The sequence below is a fragment of the Dromiciops gliroides genome, chromosome 4 (genome assembly GCF_019393635.1).
Source record: "Dromiciops gliroides isolate mDroGli1 chromosome 4, mDroGli1.pri, whole genome shotgun sequence".
NCBI lineage: Eukaryota > Metazoa > Chordata > Mammalia > Microbiotheria > Microbiotheriidae > Dromiciops > Dromiciops gliroides.
The window spans coordinates 48,305,411-48,324,743 of record NC_057864.1 but is presented as its reverse complement, the minus strand read 5'-3'; the positions used below and the strand labels follow the sequence as shown (position 1 = coordinate 48,324,743).

Below are 19,333 nucleotides of genomic sequence, written 5' to 3'. Positions count from 1 at the left end.
TCCAAAGAGAATAAGGTTTCCTCCATCAGTGCAGATCAGCAACATATGAATTTATAGTCATAGATGCTTATCTGGGGCAATGAGGGTTAAATAAATTTCCCAGGATCACATAGTGATCCATGTGTCTGAGACAGGATTTGAACCCAGAAATTCTAAGTTCTGGGGCAGCTAGGTGGTACAGTAGATAAAACTCCAGCCCTGGATTCAAGAGGATCTGAGTTCAAATCCAGCCTCAAAACACTTGAACCTTACTAGCTGTGTGACCCTGGGCAAAAAATCACTTAATCCTCATTGCCCTGCAAAAAAAAAAATCTAAATTCTGTTTGTTTGTTTGTTTTGTTAGGTAATTGTGATTAAGTGACTTGCCCAGGGTCACACAGCTAGGTAAGTGTCAAGTGTCTGAGATCGGATTTGAACTCAGGTCCTCCTGAATCCAAGGCCCGGTGCTTTATCCACTGCACCACCTAGCTGCCCCCAGAAATCCTAAATTCTGAGGCCAGAATTTAGCAGCCCTTCAAATATTGGAATAGAAACTACACCTTTCCTACCATCCAAACCCCCCAATTTCACAAAGTCTTCTCTTCCCCAACCTAAACATCCCATGTCTTTCAATCAATATTCATGTTACATGGACTCAAGACCCTTCATCTCCTCCTGGGAATCCTTCTATAGACATTCCAGGTTATCATTATACTTCCTAAATTGGGTGTGCAGAACTGAACAGTTATATCCCTAGTATGTAATATGGACTACAGAAAAAGTCTAACCAGACAAAGTAGCAGAGGGCCATAACCTCCCTGTTACCTGGCCCAAGCTTCTCCTTTCATTACCTAAGGTTGGTTTTTTGGCTGCCACATCATATTCTTGATTCATAATTAGCTGGCACTCCGGCAAAGGCCCCAGATTCTTTTTTTCCCAATAAAATGCTGTCTAGCTGCCAATCACTATGCCCAAACAGATCTTGTAGTTGTCTGGCTCCAGGTCCTCCAGGACTCTGTAAAATGGCTGAAATGGTCTGATTGATTATGCTGTAATCCCACTGCTTTTGCCACATAGACTGGCCTCAAGCTGTGAGTGGATTCATGAAAAGACAAGCCATCTTAATGACTATAGGGGATATTGTTCCAGTTACTTTGGCCATAGTGACTGAACACATCGGTCAAAATAATGACTATAGTTGTTTGACGGGTTGAGTCACCCACTCCTGTTCTATGACCATATGTAGACAAGACTGTGTCAACACATATAATGAAACAGAATTGAAGCAATTGGCTGGGTAATTCTGACCCCCGTTTTCACTTGAAATTGAATGGAAAGTGTTCTTCTGACTTTATGGTTGTTTCAATGCTCCACTTCCCCTTAGTTATGTAGGCAGAGCCTGAGATTTTACAGAAAATTGTGCCTGAGGTGTCATAATTATGTCCCCATAAGCCTAGTAGGGTAAATTATGAGTATATTTCCCTGGGGTGCTGTAAAATATTTTATTTATTACTATTTCCTCCATCCCTTTCTCACAGGTGGTTAGATATTTTTTCTAGAGATTATTAACTAGGCTTGTGTAGGCAGGTAGAGTCATTTGACTTCAGGAAACCATTATCCCAGCCAGCCTCCCGACTGCTCAGGCCCAGGGACATTACTTATAGAAATGAACCAGGGCTCTCTGTTTAGTAAATTCTTAACACATTTCTCTATCTACTCTATCAAGTGGAAAGTTCCCATATTGGTCGGCTCCATTAAAAAATTTCCTTATCGTAATATTTTCCTAATGTTACTCTCCTGTTCAATATTCTATTATAACTTCCTTTTATGTCATAAATGGTCTCCTTGTTCTGCCAATCAAGATCTCCCATCAATTGCCACTACCTAAGCTTGCACAATTTCATCAACATCTTTCTCATTATTTCCCTACAGAGAGCCTCCATTGTTGCAGTCAAACCAACTTAGTTCACTTATTTCTCTCCTTAGGTGATTTGCTCATTCCGTTTTCTATTTCTTTTTGTGTACCATTCTCTTTGCCTCAAATGAACTCTCTTTTCTTTTCTGCCAGTCCAGGCTCCCCACCTCCTTCAAAACCTGACTCCAAACCCAAATCTAAGAACCACCTATGATCATCCCCATAAAACTATTTACTTCTCTCTTTTATACCCCCTCATTACATAGACATCCAGTTTGGTCTACATAAATGTGTCTTAAGTGATAATGCTAATTTCTAGAATCTTAAAACTTGAGAATTGGAAGGGACCCCTGTGACCATCTCATCCAACTCACGTATGCCCCAAATGAAATCCTCACTGCAGCATGATAGACAAAGGTTCATCTAGCTTCTACTTACAGACCGCCAGTAAGAGAAAAGCTACCACCTCTCAAGATTGACCCTTATACTTGCAGATAACTCTAATCATTAGGAAGTATTCCCTAACAACAAGCCCAAATATGTCTCTTTTCTACTTTCATACATTGCCCCTGGTTCTGCCTCTGAGGCTAATGAAAACATGACATTTCCACTTATATGTTCAGTGAAACCATCATCCATTGACAATGGGCATCCCCTTCAGCCCCTGAAAACAAAAACCTATTCTATGCTCTCTCAAGTTCTATAATTTTTGGCCATGCCTCTTAATTAATTCATCATTAGATGTAGCCTTCTGAGGCCAGGGACTATTTTCTCCCTTTTTTGTATCCCTAGAATCTAGCACAATGCCTGGCACACAGGATACACTTAACAAACACATGATTGATTATTTGTTTGTTTGTTTGTTTTTTTGCAGGGCAATTGGGGTTAAGTGACTTGCCCAAGGTCACACAGTTAGTAAGTGTCAAGTGTCTGAGGACGGATTTGAACTCAGGAACTCCTGAGTCCAGGGCCGGTGCTTTATCCACTGCGCCACCTAGCTGCCCCTGTGATTGATTATTGAGACTCATTGGACACCATCCCTGTGTCTTTAATATTCTGTGGATACTAGTTTAGCCATTATTTGGGCTGGCAATCTGCTACCATACTTTTGTTACCAGATGGGCCCATGTGGTTATTTTTTTTTCTGGTAATTTCCTCAATAAAGCCTTCTTACCCTGCTTCTCACACAGAAGTCATTAGCTTCATTTTTGGTCTCTGTATCCCCCAGTGCTTCACACACAGCAGGTGTTGATTAATTAATGATTCATGATATACTTCAGTCTCCCCAGACCCACCATGCATCTTTCCTTTGGCCTCTGCAGCCATATGAAGTCCTAAGAGAACGCTGGAAGTATTCCAAAGATGCTTCTGTGGCAGCAAAGAAATCGAAATTCCTGAAATTTCTTTACATATTTCTTCTGCATAATTCCCCAAATGTGACCTTGCCTGATCAGTTTCAATTCAGTTTGGGCCAGATAAATCTATTGGTTCTTCTATGCTTCTGTATATAAGCACATACAGTCAATCAATAAGTATTTGTTAAGTACCTACTATGTGCAGGTACTGTGCTAAGAAGAGCCATATGGTAACTTGGGTGGGAAAACACTAGAGGTGAGGGAACTGAGATGGGCCTCCTGAAGAGGGTGGTCCTTGCACTAAAGCTGAAAGAAAGCCCAGGATTGATTCCAAGTGACAGAGATCAGGGGGATGGCCAAATAAGAATAGGGTGGCTGGATAACAGAATGAGTATAGAAGGCACTCGTATAGAAAGCTAGAGGAATAGGAGGAAAGGCTTTGATGGTGCAATTAGCAATAGTTCTAGTGATTCAGTGGAGATAAAGAAGGTTCAAAATAACTGAGCCCCTGAAGAGGTGATGTGCTTTATCAATGACCCATGGAAGCTTCTGTAAGGATTAACATACCCCTAGCAATCAATCTTTACCTCGAACTCATTCATTGTCTTTAATACATTCAAGAGATGAGTAGATTACAGTTAACTGTGAGAAATCAGAACATTTTCAAAGGGAAATGAATGGTGGATCACATATTCATTAACTTGACCTTGGAACAGGTCACAGTAGACACAGAAGAGAGGACTACCTAACTTGCTGCCAGCTAATGTTGGGAGAGTATGATGTAAGATCCACCCCAGTGGCGGTTGTTGATATATTGCCCAAAATCCCTGGGCATACCAGCCATAAGAAATATATCAGATGAATATCTCAGCCATAAATACATTTGAAATTATATTTGGCAGAGAGGAAAGCTTGGGAGAACTGTCTATGCTTTTCACGCTCTATTTATGTTTTGCTTTATGTCTCAGGGTTTGTCAGGATCATTATTAATATTTACTGTAATTGCTTATGTATCATATTTGAGTGCCAATGAAGCCCTACAGATGTTTAGTTTTTAATGACAAAGATAATGATAACTGAAATGGTGATTAAAAATATACTATAAGCTTAGCACCTTCATAAAAGTCCCAGCGCTCTTTACAAAAGCAATAAAACAATAAACTAAAATAACAGCTGTGCTAATCATGAGCTAGTTTAAAAAGATACACTTAAGAGTTTAGGTTGGTTTTTTTTTCTAAAGTCTACAAATAAAAGGAGGCTAGGTCCCATGTTATTCAAGAGCAAACCTAGGAATTTGCAACTAGAAAGTAAGAGGAGAAAAGATGCATAGATCGCTGGTAACCACAGAAATCACAGCCTGGAATTACTCAGAATTTTGGCTACACTCATCAAGTGGGAGATCATAAGAAGAGGAATTGATTTCCAGCAAAAGCTGATTCTAATTCAACTCCCTTTCAATCTCTGCCCCTCACTTTATGAAAATAATGAACCATGATTAAGCACCTACTGTCTGCAGAGCACTGTGTAAAGCGTAAGAGGGACTTACATTTTTTAAGACCCTCCCTTTTCTGCCCTCACAGAGTTTGGTTTAACAGGGGGGCACCACAATGATGAAGGAGATGATTTCAGGGAAACTTGAGAAGGCTTTATGAACAGATACATAGTGGAGCAAGCAGAATCAGAACAATTTATACTTTACAATATTATAAGACAAATAACTTTGTAAGGTTTAAGAATGCTGAACAAAGTAATGACAAACCTCAATTCCAGAAGACTCAAGATAAAACAAGGTGTTCACCTCTTGATAGGCTCAGGGTACAGATTGAGAACTATTTTTTTTTACATGAACAAGGTGGGAATTGATTTTGTTTGACTTTGCATATTTGTTGAAAAGGAGTTTTGTTTTCCTTCCTTTACCAATAGGAGAGAGTGATAGGCAATAGCTAAACATTTATATAGTGCTTTGGGGTTTACAAAATGCTTTACATCAGAGATATTGGACTCCAAACCTCAGCCAGAGTACAGCCTTAACCAGATTAAAATATAATTGGGGGGGCGGCTAGGTGGCGCAGTGGATAGAGCACCGGCCCAGGATTAAGGAGTACCTGAGTTCAAATCTGGCCTCAGACACTTAACACTTACTAACTGTGTGACCCTGGGCAAGTCACTTAACCCCAATTGCCTCACTAAAATATATATATAGATAGATAGATAGATATAGATATAGATATAGATATATATAATTGGGAACTGATCATACAATACAATACAACACAGATAATGATCTTTTTTGGCTTTCAAAGGCAACATGTGGCCTGCAGGAATCTGCTTCTATTTGAGTTGGACACCAGTTTTAAATATCTCATTTGATCCCTGAAATCCCTCCTATCTTTCAAGGCTCAAGTGGCATCTTCAACAGGAGGACTTCCCCAGTTCCCCCAAATGCTGATGCCAAGTGCTTTACTCCAAAGCCTGTTGGGCTGGGCAGAATCCACTAGAGATTGTATTCTGCTACCAAAACTTCAAGGACTCAAGGTCAATTACACCCCCATGAAATGCACTGGAGGAAGACTTTAGTGGAGACCTTTCTATTCAATCCAATAAGCATTTACCAGTTTAAGAGGTAAATTTAAATACCAGCAATCATGTATATAGAAAGGTTGCTCTTACATAGGGTGACACAATCAAAATAAGAACTAGCATTTCCCAAGTGGAGCTGGCCAACTCACTTTTTCTGCATTGGGCCATTTTGGCTCAAGTGGAAACCTTCAGCATCCCATCAGTATTTCCAATGTAAACCAAGGATTACCCAGAGCAATCAGGACACAAACAGACTACTAAAACTTTTTCCCTACAGGCACAGGGAAGTATGACTTTATACTTTAATTGAGTACAGCTGTCATAAGTAAACATATCTATATCAATATCTTTACCTATACATATACTATACCTAGCCCTATGCCTATACCTATATCTCTATCTCTAGAGTTATAGCTATGCCTATATCTGTATCTATGTATAGCCATACCTTTTTCTCTAGCTAGCATAGCTAGCTAGCTAGAAAGTTATAAAGCATATATATATACATATATAAATTATATTAAAAATTATAGCTATAAAAACCCATGCTTCTCAGCCTTCACTTTCATTTTTTTCTGGCAAAAATAATATACCATTACATCCATATGCCATAATTTGTTCAGCCCATCAACTTACACGTACCCAATACTTCCCAGTTCTTTTGCTATTAAAAAAAAATCACCTGCTATGCTCAAGACATTGTACCCCTTATTGAAATTATAGCATAAGGATTTTAGAGTTGAGCATATCCTTAGATCCCTGGGTTTAGCGTGCTCCCTTTCTAGTTGAGAAAACTGAAGCCCAATGAGATGAAGTGACTTGCTTAGTTCTCTGAGCTGGGAATGGCAAATCTGATGCTGGAACTCAGAACTTCCAACTTCCAGTCTTTCCTCTTTTTCCTGCTCTAATGCTTACCTTCCTTACTAGTCTGTAAGGTTCTCAAGAAGAGAGGAGATTGTGGTTTTGTTTTATTTTTTTTTTCCCTTTCTGTAATCTTGCCAAAGATCTTGTACAAAGTACTTGCACACACAAGTGGTTTTGACCAGCTGAGCCAGTTGTTACTGCAGGGGTTCCACAGTCTTCCAGTTAACGAGCTCTGAGATAACATGTAAGTCTTGACTTAAAAGAAACCAAAAGGAAATAAAGTTACATCTGCTTGCCTTTTTTTACTGCAGATTCTAACAGGTATTTGGGGTCCAGGAGGTAATGCAAGAATATATTTACTCCTTAATTGAGTTTGCTGCAATTACCCGGCTTTCCCCTGTGTCTGGTTTTGCTGGGTTTTAATCAAAGCCCATTTTTGCGAACAATCTCATACTTAGATTAGAATTCAACCCGAGAAATACTCAAGTGAGGTAGAAAAGAGGCCGTCCAAAAGTCTCCATTAACAAATGAACAATAAGGAAATAGACACATTAGAAAGGCAGCCTGGCATTGTGGACAAGAGGGCTGAAGCTGAAGTTAGAAAGACGTAGGTTCAAATCCTACCCCAGAGACTTATTAGCTGTGTGACCATGGGTAAGTCATTAAACTTCTCTGGGTTTTGATTTCCCTCTCTATAAAATGGGGACCCAAGGATCATTGTGAAGCTCAGATGAGATAATGTATTTAAAAGTGCTACATAAACATTAAAGCTGATACTGTTACTCTTTTATAATTGAAGTTTTGGAGTTTGGGGTTTGTTTGGGTTTTTTGCATTTCCATTCTCCAAGGTTCCAAAGAAATATGTAAAGAAGTATCCTTAAGGATGGATAAATACAATGCCACATATTTAAGTTGCAGGATCAAAAGATCATTCTGTTCACGAACAGAATGGGGATACCTAGCTAAATAGACATGAGCTAGAAAACTAAGGCAGGGATTCTTGACTTTTTTTTTTGGGTCATGGATCTCTCTCTCCCCCACCTTTGGCAGTCTGCTGAAGCCTATGGACCCATTCTCATCATGTTTTTTAATTGCTTAAAATAAAATGCATGAAATTACAAAGAAAACTAATTATATTGAAATACAGATGTAAATTTTTTCCCCATCGAAATTCATAGACACTCCCGGTTTTGAAATCCTAATCTCTGAGCCAGAAGGACTCCCAAACTCCTTACTTTAAGGATAAGGAAAAAGAAGTTAGGTGACTTGTCCAAGGTCAAACACTAATAAATAGCCAAGCTGCAATTTAAACTCAGATCTTCTGATTCCAGGTCTTGTTCTCATTCCACTTATTACTGTGGTTGAATCCCTTATCAGTCGTCCCCATTCACTGGGCCCTGAGCTGATCTGTTTTCTAAGATGATTGCATCCCTTTGACATTTACAGAACCAGCACCCAGTGAAGGGGATCCCTCCATCCCCACCACACTTTCTTGATGTTTACTTCTCCAGTGGTAGCAACAGCAAGGACATTCATTAGGAAGGCCAAGGGAGGAGCAAGGACGAGAAGGACTCAAGTTCCCACTGTCAGAACTGAGCACAGAGCACATTGTTTCTGTTTTCCTATAAACTCATATTTCAAGTTGTATTATAACTATTTTATGTATGTGTTTTGTCATCATCTTGCACCATAAGCCGTATGAGTATAAGGACTTGATCTTATGTATTTTTGCTTAAAATACTATCCCATACCATGCTCTTCAGATAGAAGATTATTTTAGGTTGTTGAACAAATGAATAAATGGTACATGGAGTTTTCTTGGCAAAGATGCTGGAATGGTTTGTCATTTCCTTCTCCAGTAGATTAGGCAAGCAGAGGTTAAGTGGCTTGCCTGGGGTCACACAGCTAGTAAATGGCTGAGGCTACCGCTGAACTGAGGTCTCCCTGCCTCTAGGCCCAGCTCTCTATCCACTGAGCCACCTAGCTGCCTCTGCTCCCTTCTTTACCCCAAACATTTCAGTAATCTGAATTTTGCTTCAACAATAAAAAAGGCCAGGGGTAGCTAGAGATAAATAGAAATTTAAATTAGGGAAGAGCCAAACTTCTACCTAAATGTTTGGGACCTTTCTGACTGAGTGCTTTGAGATACTGTGATGGTACTATGAACTTTTTGTTTGCTCTAAACTCCATAAAGTAGTAGAGGGGAACACCTTGATGGGCAATTGTGTTTGTCCTTCTTATTTAGTCATATCTGACTCTTTGTGACCCCATTTGGACAAAGATATTGCAGTGGTTTGCCATTTCCTTCTCTAGTTAATTTTATAGATAAGGAAACTGAGGCAGAGTTCAATTACTTGCCCAGAAGTCAGATATAAACTCACGAGTTTTCCTGATTCAAAGTCCAGTGGTCTATCCACTGTGCCACCTAGCTGCCAAGGTAATTATGTTGCCCCTAGGTTAAAAACAAAAGTGAGGGAGCAGCTAGGTGGAGCAGTGGATAAAAGCACCAGCCCTGGATTCAGGAGGATCTGAGTTCAAATGCCGATTCAAACACTTGACACTTGCTAGCTGTGTGACCCTGAGCAAGTCACTTAACCCTCATTCCCCTTCCCCCCCCAAAAAGTGAGCTAATAATCTTTGGGGGAGAGGACAATGGAGTTAAGTGACTTGCCCAGGGTCACACAGCTAGTAAGTATCTGAAGCTGGATTTTAACTTCAGGTCCTCTTGTCTCCAGGATAGATATACTTTGTCACCTAACTGTCAACAAAGTGAGCTGATTATTGTAACAAGGTGTGACTAACTAAATCAACAGAGGGGGGTAGATAAAATAGAATTACAGTGATTACTGAATATATCAAATATCCCAAGCTGACCAACTGCATTCTCTAGAGTGACACCCAACCAGCCCCACTTTTGTTACATAGCATTGTGATCTTGTCAAGATCCTTCAGGAAAGAAAGTGTGCAGTGATTAAGCTAGTGTATTTAGAGATAGATGGAGGGGGGGAAACAACAGCAGATGTAGTCAGATATGACGGATCCCTTTCTCCAGCCCAGGTGGTCTATGTGCTGGTGATCTGCCTCTCTTTACCTACTATGTCCTAACCTAGGATGGATGATAGATAGATGAGAGATAGATAGATGAGAGATAGATAGATAGATGAAATATAGAGAGATGATAGTTAGATGATAGATGATAGATTATAGATAGATGATAAATAGATGATAGGATAGATAGATACATAGGTACATACATACATACATACATACATGCATGGATGATAGATCATTTATTAAGTGCTTATTGTGTGCCAGGCACTATACTAAGCACCAGAAATCCAAATACAAGCAAAAAAAGACAGTCCCTACCCTCAAGGAGCTTACATTCTAATGGCAAAAGAACACCTAAAGAGGTCCTGAGGAAGGGGTAATAAGGCAGGTGAAGGGGAGAGGAATTCCAAAAAGAAGACAGAGAAGAAGCCTGGCTGGGGCCCTTCCCAAAATGGCAGCCAAGAGGGAGGGCTGAGCAGAGCTATTGAGCCATTTCCATTATTGAGCAGTGCAGGGCCCTGGGGCAGAGCCTGAGGCTTTCTCCTATTCCTCCAGCCTCTGAGCTTCTGTGTTCCCGACCCCATTTCCCTTTGGCTGAGATTGCCTCACCCCAGAGCCTGACCTTTCTGTTTCTGACCCTGTTCTGGTAACTTGACTCTGATTCCTGATGACTTCCTGGCTTCCTGATTGGATTCTGCCTTTCTTGACCCCGAGCTGTGTCCTGACTAAAATTAGCTGGGGCTTAATGATGGAGCAGGAAGAACCTTATGGCCCTTTCTCTTCCATTCATCCTCTTTCTACTTTTGTGATAGAACTCACTGTGGACTGTTAGAACTATGGAGTTCACAAGTCAGGCTGTGAGAGAAGGAATGCAAAGGAGTTCCAAGCCTGTTGCTAATACCTTAGTCAGTCAATAACATTTACTTAATCACCCACTGTATACCAGGCACAGTGCTAAGTACTGGGCATGCAGTGAAAGGAAAAAACAGTGCCCACCCTCAAGGAGTTCACAACTTAATGGAGGAAGTCAACATAACTACAGTAGTGGTGGTGGTGGTAGTGGTAGTGATGGTGGTGATGGTGATAATGGCAGCAATGATAGTGATAGTAATCATAATAATCATAAACATTTATATAGAACTTCTTTTGTGCCAGGCATTGTGCTAAGTGCTTTTTCAATTGTCATCTCATTTGGTCCTCACGACAACCCTGTGAGGTAGATGCTATTATTTTTCCCCATTTTACAAATAAGGAAACCGAGGCAAAGAGAAGTTATTTGACTTGCTGAGGGTCACACAGCTGGTAAGTGGAAGATAAGATAGAGGGTTCCTCAAGTCAGGGAATAATGAACTCCAGGAGAGTGTAGCCAAGTGGAAATAGGCTGCCTTGGCATCCTCTTTTAATGGAGGCTCTGGGAGGACCTTTCCTGATATCTGCACTCCACCCTCCCCCAGTAAGAGAGAGAGAAGGAGGGGGCCAGGAGCAACCTCATTGGGATAGACACACCTGTGAGTCCAGGAAGAGCCAGTACAGAATCACAGATTAAGATCTGGAAGAAACCTAGAGATCATTTAAGCCAGGGGTGTCGGACACCCTGCCCACAACACTCCCCAATGTGGCCTGAACCAGATTAAAATGCAATTGGGAAATCTTTAACAAAATAAAGAAAAGTACAGTAGAACACAAACAATATTAATATGTGGTTTTCTAAGTCACTACGTGGGGCACCTAGGTGGCCCTTGATAGAGTACTGGCTTGGAATCGGGAAGAGTGAATTCAAATCTGGCCTAGGACACTTACTAGCTGTGTGACCTTGGGCAAGTCACTTAGCTTTGTTTGCCTCAGTTTCCTCATCTGTAAAATGAGCTGGAGAAGAAAATCGAAGTATCTCTGCCAAGAAAACCCCAAATGGGGGTCACAGAGTCAGACACACATTAAAAACAACAAGAAGAAGTCAATGTGTGGCCCACAGGAATTCTCATGTACAGTTTAGTGGCTCCTGTTTCTATTTGGGTTTGTCATTACTGATCCATTCCACTTCCTTCCCATTTTACAGATGAGAAAACTGAAGCCTAAATAGGAGAGAGTGATTTGGTTCCTCACGTTTATATAATCTCCTTTAAGGTTTTCCAATGTGCTTTGCTTACATTGCCTCATTTCACCTTCACAACAACCCTGTGAGGTAGGCACCATTATTATTCTTGTTTTATGGAAGAGGAAACAGGTTCAGAGAGGTCATGACTTTTAGTGGGTGACACCATCATTTATCCAGTAGACTTATGGGGAAAAAAAACACAGGTCATGAGCTTCAGACATCTCTCCAGTCTAGGAGGAAGATTTCAGTATTTAGTAGCCAGTGAACTGGTAACTAATTTTTGAAACACATCTAAAGGCAAATATATTTCACAATAAGTCAACTTCTTCCTTTCCTTTTGTGAAGGAAAGCTAAATATCTTGGCTTGGCATCATTTCAGTCATATCTTCAAAAGGTTTTTTTGGTTTTTGTTTTTTTTTGGCCTGAACAATTCCAGTGAATAATGCAAATTAAGTTGATACAAGCCCATAATTACTCATGGAAATTAGATTTAGTTGTGGATATGACTCAAAGGTAGTCTCATTTTGAATTAGGTAGACTTGCTACCTCAGATTCCAGCCAAAATTCACATCTTTTTTTTTTTTTTTCATGAATCATAAATGCAGGGTGGGGATTCCCCCTCTCTGTCCCTGAACTTGATTGGGAGTACAGCATAATCACTGGTTATTACCAAAAGGTTATAGTGCAGACAATAAGATTTAGATATATGGAAATAATGAGAAATTGGAATTCTTAGAAAGAATTAGAATTCAGGCTTTCAGGAAAAGAAAGATGGAGAGTGGGTAACAGAAAGTTGACTTTGGAAAAAACAGAAAAAAATTATTATAAGATTCTGGGATCATAGATTTTGTGCTGGAAGGAATTTTCAGAAGCTAGGAGGCTCAGAAGTTACTGATCCAGGCATGGGCCCTGGAACTAGGAGAACCTGAATTCAAATCTGGCCTCAGACACTTACTGGCTGTGTGACCCTGGACAAGTCACTTAACCATGTTTGCCTCAGTTTCCTCATCTTTAAAATGAGCTGGAGAAAGAAATGATAAACCACTCCAGTGTCTTTTTTAAAAATTTCTATTTAAAACATTTCAAAAATATAGAAATCAATACTTTTCAAGTTTGACAAGGATATTACAGTAGTTATGATTAACCATCATTTTTATATCGAATATAACATACAATAGAGCTAGATCACTCTGCCATTTCACATATATATATTTATGTATATCTCTATATATGTATATCTATCTATATCTATATCTGTATAAAGATGCAGCCAGTCTTTTTCTGTCCTACCATAGTAGCTATATTTTATCCCAGAAGCAGAGCCACTAAATCTATGAAGTGAAAAAGTGGTAGTCAAATGCAAAGCACTCCAATACCTTTTCCAAGAAAACCCCAAATGGGGTCAGAAAGAGTCAGGAAAATGACTGAAAAATTACTCACCACACACAAGGGATCTTAGTCATCATTTACTACAATTCTCTCATTTTATGGATGAGGAAACTGAGGCACCAAGACGTTATATGACTTTGCCTAAGGACACAGATGGTAGCTGGAAGAGTCAGGATTTGCTGCTCTCTACACTCCCAAATGCAGAGGAGAAAAAGGATGATAGTTCAGTAGCTAAGGAGAAACATGGGTGATAAACCAAAATTTGAACTGAACATTGTATTTTCATCGCACTAAATGGTCTGTATCTTGTACCATTTTCATGTTGGCATCCAGAAGACAGGTCACTACAGAAGAAAAGTGAGAAGTTCAAGAAGAAAGATACTTTTTTTTCAAAAGAAAATCAAAGAGGTGTTGAGTTTAACTGAAAGGCAGAAAATATAGACAGGAAAAAGTGAGGAAGAGGTAGTGTAGGAGAATTCTGAGCAATTGTCAGCGCTCTTTGAAAGATCTTAGGGAAGTAGAGATTTTAAGCAGGACAGGAGATGGAAAAATGTTGTTTCAATTTTCATAAAAGAGAAGAGGGTGGAGGCTCCAAACGATAGACCAGTGCACTTGCTGTCAATTCCTGGTAAAATTCTATAACACATGATTAAAGGGATGATTTGGGAACACTTAGAAAAGGAAGCCATGATCAAAAGCAGCTTCATCAAGAACAGGTCATAGCAGACTAACCTCATTTCCTTTTCTGTCCAGCTTACCTGCCCCATGATCTACATTTCAGGGAACTGCGGCAGACATAATATACTAACATTTCTGCAAAGTGTTTGACAAAGTCATTCATCCTAGCCTTGTGGACAAAATGGAGAGATGGAATTGTTAGGGAGATTTGGAACTGGTAGAAGGACTGGACCCCCAAGGAAGAATCATGGATAGGTTGATGTTAATTTGAAGAGAGGCCAGTAATAGAGTGTCCCAGGGATCTATTCCTGAATTTGTGCTGATAAGAACTTAAATAAATGAGCTAGATGAAGGCACAGATTATATATATAAGTATCAAACTTGAAAATGACACAAGTAGGAGAAATGGATAACACACTAGAGGGCAAAGTCAGGTACCAAAAAGACTTTTATGGGTAAGAACAATAGACCAGATAGAATAAAAGGAAATTTATTGAGTATTAATTTAAAGATCTACTCCTGAGCAAAAACAAAACAAAACAAAACAAAACAAAAACCCCAAACCTTTACCTTTGCAAGTAGGGAATGAGTTAGGCATGGCTAGACAACAGTATATGGGGAAAAAAATCTGGAATTTTTAATGAACTGAAAGCTGAAGAAGAGTCAACCATGTGACTCGTTAGTCAAAACAACTCATGCTGTGCTAAAATGCACTGAGAGGTACTGGAGCAAGGTCAACCATTCCACAGTCCCATACATTAGTCAGAGCACTTCTGGAACACTTTGCCTACTTCTGGGCTTCACATTTAAGGAAAAACATAGAAATACTACTGTGGCTCATAAGAGGGCATCCAAAATGGAGATGGTCCTGGTAAGCATATCACATGAAGGTCAAGAGAAGGACCTGGCGATCTGAGAAGACTTAGGGGCAGCATGATAGTGGTATTCAAGCATCCTAAGGATTATTATGTGAAGGCAAAGAGATTAGATTTGTCCAGCTTGGTCCCAGGAGATAGACCTTTATGTTAAAAAGTTGACAAGTGACTAGGTAATGAGGAAGGAGTGGAATATCAGGTAGAAAAAACTTTTTCAAGGAGTTGGGCCATAACAGGCAGGGGCTGTAGAAGTTATCGAACCCAATCCCTTGATTTCATAGATAAGAAATCTAAGGGGCAACTAGGTGGCGCAGTGGACAGAGCACCGGCCCTAGAGTCAGGAGGACCTGAGTTCAAATCCAGCCTCAGACACTTGATACTAGCTGTGTGACCCTGGGCAAGTCTCTTAACCCCAATTGCCTCACCAAAAAAGAAAGAAAGAAAGAAAGAAATCTAAGCCTAGGGAGATTGAGTGACTTGGGCCTGAGGCCTGTTTTAAAACCATGGTTTTCTTGACTTCAGGCATGGTGCTTAAGTAGCTTCACCTTGCTCCTTCTCAAAAAGAAGAGAGATGAGATAGGGACAGTAAGGGGGATTAGGGAATATGAAAGTTCAACTTGGGACTTGATTTAAGATCAAAATATGTAGGACAATCACTTTGGGACATCATTCTATCAATAAACACTTAGAAAGGTCCTACCAAAGAGGCAAAAGACAATCCCTGCCCTCGGTGATCTTACAATCTAAGGTTATATTACTCAATAAATAAGCATTTCTATGTGCTAGGCACTGTGTTAGGAGCTGAATATACAATACAAAAATGAAGCAGTCCCTGCCCTCAAGAAGCTTACATTCTTTTGAGGGGAAACAATATGCACGCGTGTACATATATGCAAAATGTAAACAAGAGAAAATTCAGGGTAATTTGGAGAGTAGGGAGGCAATAATGAGCATCCGCTTTTAGACTTCTCTCCAATACATGCACTCCCACTAGAAGTGCCTATCACAAGAAATCCACACAGTCTGAACCAGAGAGATTCTTTCCCAAATTTTCCCAATTTGCTGTGGGCCTTCTTGATATTTTAATAGGTACATAATAATTCAGTTTAATCGATCATCAATGTTTATTTTTTTTTTTGACCTTGGGATCTTTTGGATCTAAAGTTTTGATGTAAATGTGAGTTGTACTTCCCAGCTACATTCACCTGCTGACATTCCTCCTGGCAGTTAATAAATACATTAATATCCACCAAGTGGTCTGCCTTGGGGGGCAAGAGTTCTTTAAGGAAGAGAAATCATCAGAAAACTTATTAAGAGCACTGCAATATACTCTCTAACTAATGTTATCTATGCGGTGGCTATTTGAATAGCTTTGATGTCATTGCCTTGCCTTTAGAATTCCAAAATTCACTTGACTTTGAAATCAGAGTATACAACTCTGGGGTTTTTTTTTTATTGTAATATCAAATCTATATTAAAATTTTATCAAAAATTGAACAAACAAGAGGAAAGGGCACACTTTGCCGAGGATTTTGATAAAAATTTAATTTGTTTTCAAATATTTTATTATCTAAGAAATATATAAAACATAAACTCACTATGAATATGGTCTATATTTTACTATTTATTTGACAGAAACCTGACATTTGGCCCTGATAGTTTGGTATTAACATGTGCATTTTAAACAGTAATTCTGTTATTATAATGAAGGGGGAACAACAGTGGACTAGGATTTGGAAGGTCTGGGCCCTAGGCCTTCCTCTGCTACTGATTGTATATCTTGATTTATTTTATTCACCTTTATTTCTATTTTCCTATCTAAAAAACAGGAATAATATATGCCCCAACTTAAATCCTAATTCCTGAAAGCATTGCCTCTTAAAATCCTTCCCAGTCTTTTCAACATTATTCTACAACTCACTCCCTTTCTACATTCCAGACTCATCATCTTTATGTTTCTCTCACACAACAATCCATCTTTCATCTACATGCCTTTACATTGGCCATTCCCCCCACCCCCACCCCCATACCTAGACTACACTTTCTCTTCTACTACATTTTATATTTATGTTGTGTCTATATTTGTATATACTTATATCGGTGCTCACTGTCCCAATAAAATGTAAGATCTTTGAGGCAAGGACTGTTCATTTTTTTTTGTCTTTGTAATCCTAGCACCTGGCAAACTGTAGATGCCTAATAAATTTCTGTTGATTGACTAATTAATTGGTTGATTGCTGATGGAGAATAACTACATTTGGAGAATTAGAGAATGATAGCAAAGCAACATCTAATCATAATGTCTTATTCTCTAGGAAAAGATCATTAAATATAAATTTCATTTAATGACCATGATATAGCCTTCTATAATAGAATGTATGTAGGCAAGGGTGGTACCCTTTAAAAATATGTCTTAGCACCCAGCAGGGTGTTTTGCTACTAAAGGTTTGTAGTTGTTTGAAAAATAATTTTTTTCCTGTTAAACGTAAGTGATTCAATAAGGAACAATCACAAAATAATACATTATTGTGGTCTTTCTTTGTACCTATCTCTGCAAGGAAAGAAGGATTTCTATTTTTTTAGGAATAGTCTCTCAGATTCCATGACTTCTCTTGTATCTCCTAAATTCCTTCTTTTTCATTCTGTTTTTCCTACTATATTTATATAGTATATTCAATTTTTCAAAGCGCTTTAATATATATACATATGTATGTGTATATATACATACATACATATATAATTCTCCAAGATATTTGAGTGCTTTCACAAAGATATGTGGTGATAATTTTTCAGTGGCAGCAAATGGTGGGAAACTATACTTCTCTTCAACTTAATATGGCCCAACATCCAAGAGGAGTTGAGATATCAGGGAGTATATGGTGGAGAAACATTTCTCCTCCATCAACAGATGGGTACCTCTGGGTATATCCTGGCTTTAAATACAAGGGGCAAAACTGGCAAACTTAGGTAAATGAGGGTCATTGGAATGTAGATTTGCCTCAGGGGGGCAAAAAGGAAACCAGCAAAAAGTCCGGGAGTCCCATCATAATGAATTGGTCTTGAAATTGAAGGTCCTTAAAAGAAGCCAGGAATTAGAGGAAGTTAAAGAAAGGAAGAATGTAGAGATTGAATGAAGGTTTGTTTGTCTGAGCTCCAGTTTTCAGAAAAAAAGGAAAGCCAACAAGAGGAGCTATTGCTAAGAGATTGGCATCTATAAGAGAGGGGAAGGAAAGCAGAGCACTAATGACAGTCATAGATAAAAAAAAAATGAGCACACGAACTAATCCAAAGAAGTTGCTTAAAATTACATTTTCAGTGGTGTTTTTCCCCCAGAATTATTTCAAGAGGGGGAGGAGTGGAAAAGGGAGGAGGTAATTTATGGGATGTACCTTAGGAACTATTATTAGAGGAATAAAAGACAGAATTACTGGCAAATGTAAGTACCTTAGAAATGCAGTAATTAAAAGATTCTATAAGAAAAGGAGCAACCCAGAATGAACAGGCTTCTATTAACCTATTATGACTTGCAACTCACATTGCATTTTCCACTTTCCACTACACAAAAAGCCCTGAAATTCATGGATGCAGACAACATAAATGTTGTGTTTCCCCACGTGAAGCATTAGTGCTCTTGGGATTTGTCCTTATGTGGGTCTCCAAGTCAGCCTTTTCTGTATGGGGGCAGAAATTCCTTTTGCCCTGTCAAGTGCCCACATAGTCTTCCTTTAAAAAAATACCTAGGAGTATATCTCAGCAGATAATGATAATTTTTTAAATGATGGTGAAATGTGTATATTCCTGGAAGACTGAGCTAATATTTAAATCGAAGAGAGTGAGCAAATGAAGATAATGTTAGGATTTTTGAGAACTGGATAGAACTTAAAGGATGTGATAAATCAATTATTGAGTAATTACCCATAATTTTTTTTTTAAAAAGCCATTTAACTACCTGATCAATTTGAAGCAGTCTATGGATAGCTGAGAGAGTTACCTCGGACTGTAAAGTTTGAAAGAATTTCATGATTATTGTGAAAAGTTAATGGAGACATAAAAGGAAATTGCCACAGGTAAAATTTTTCTAAAAGAAACTAGAAACAATCTATAAATACTTCATTAGAAGAATGTAGCCTATAATGGAATGATTAAGAAAGGAACACAGTAGGCTATATTTTCCCTAGAACTTAAAGTAATTTCCCCATGTAGGGGGGATGATAATTTGATAAAATTATAGGGAGGTGAACTTCTTTTTTGGCTGGGGGTACTTTGTATCTTCTCCTGGAGGGTGTGTATTTGACCATTCGGCATGTATTTGGGAAGGCTAAGAATACAGCCTTAGATTCTGGTTGAATTGGTTTGATCTTCATATTATGGATCAGAGCTATTCCTCTGTCTGGAGAGTTTCTCTGTCCCTCTTCTTCCTTTAGAAGAACCTTATTTTCAGAGAGAGAGCTCAGTACAGAGCAAAAATCAGAGATTGGAGAGCAAACCTGAGTCCTAAGTATGCTGGGAGAAGCCTGTGTCAATATGACAAGGTATATGATCTTACCTGTAT

The 19,333-nt window shown here is 39.0% G+C and overlaps 1 protein-coding gene and 1 non-coding gene across 2 annotated transcripts in view; one reads left to right on the top strand and one right to left on the bottom strand.

Annotated features, from left to right (window-relative positions):
• The window catches only part of ADGRL2 (adhesion G protein-coupled receptor L2), an 869,983-nt gene that overhangs the window by 556,751 nt on the left and 293,899 nt on the right, over positions 1 to 19,333 (top strand). The window lies entirely within an intron of this gene.
• LOC122727130 lies at positions 13,115 to 13,204 on the bottom strand. Its single transcript, XR_006353082.1, has one exon. It is a non-coding gene; the product is annotated as a small nucleolar RNA SNORA29 (small nucleolar RNA).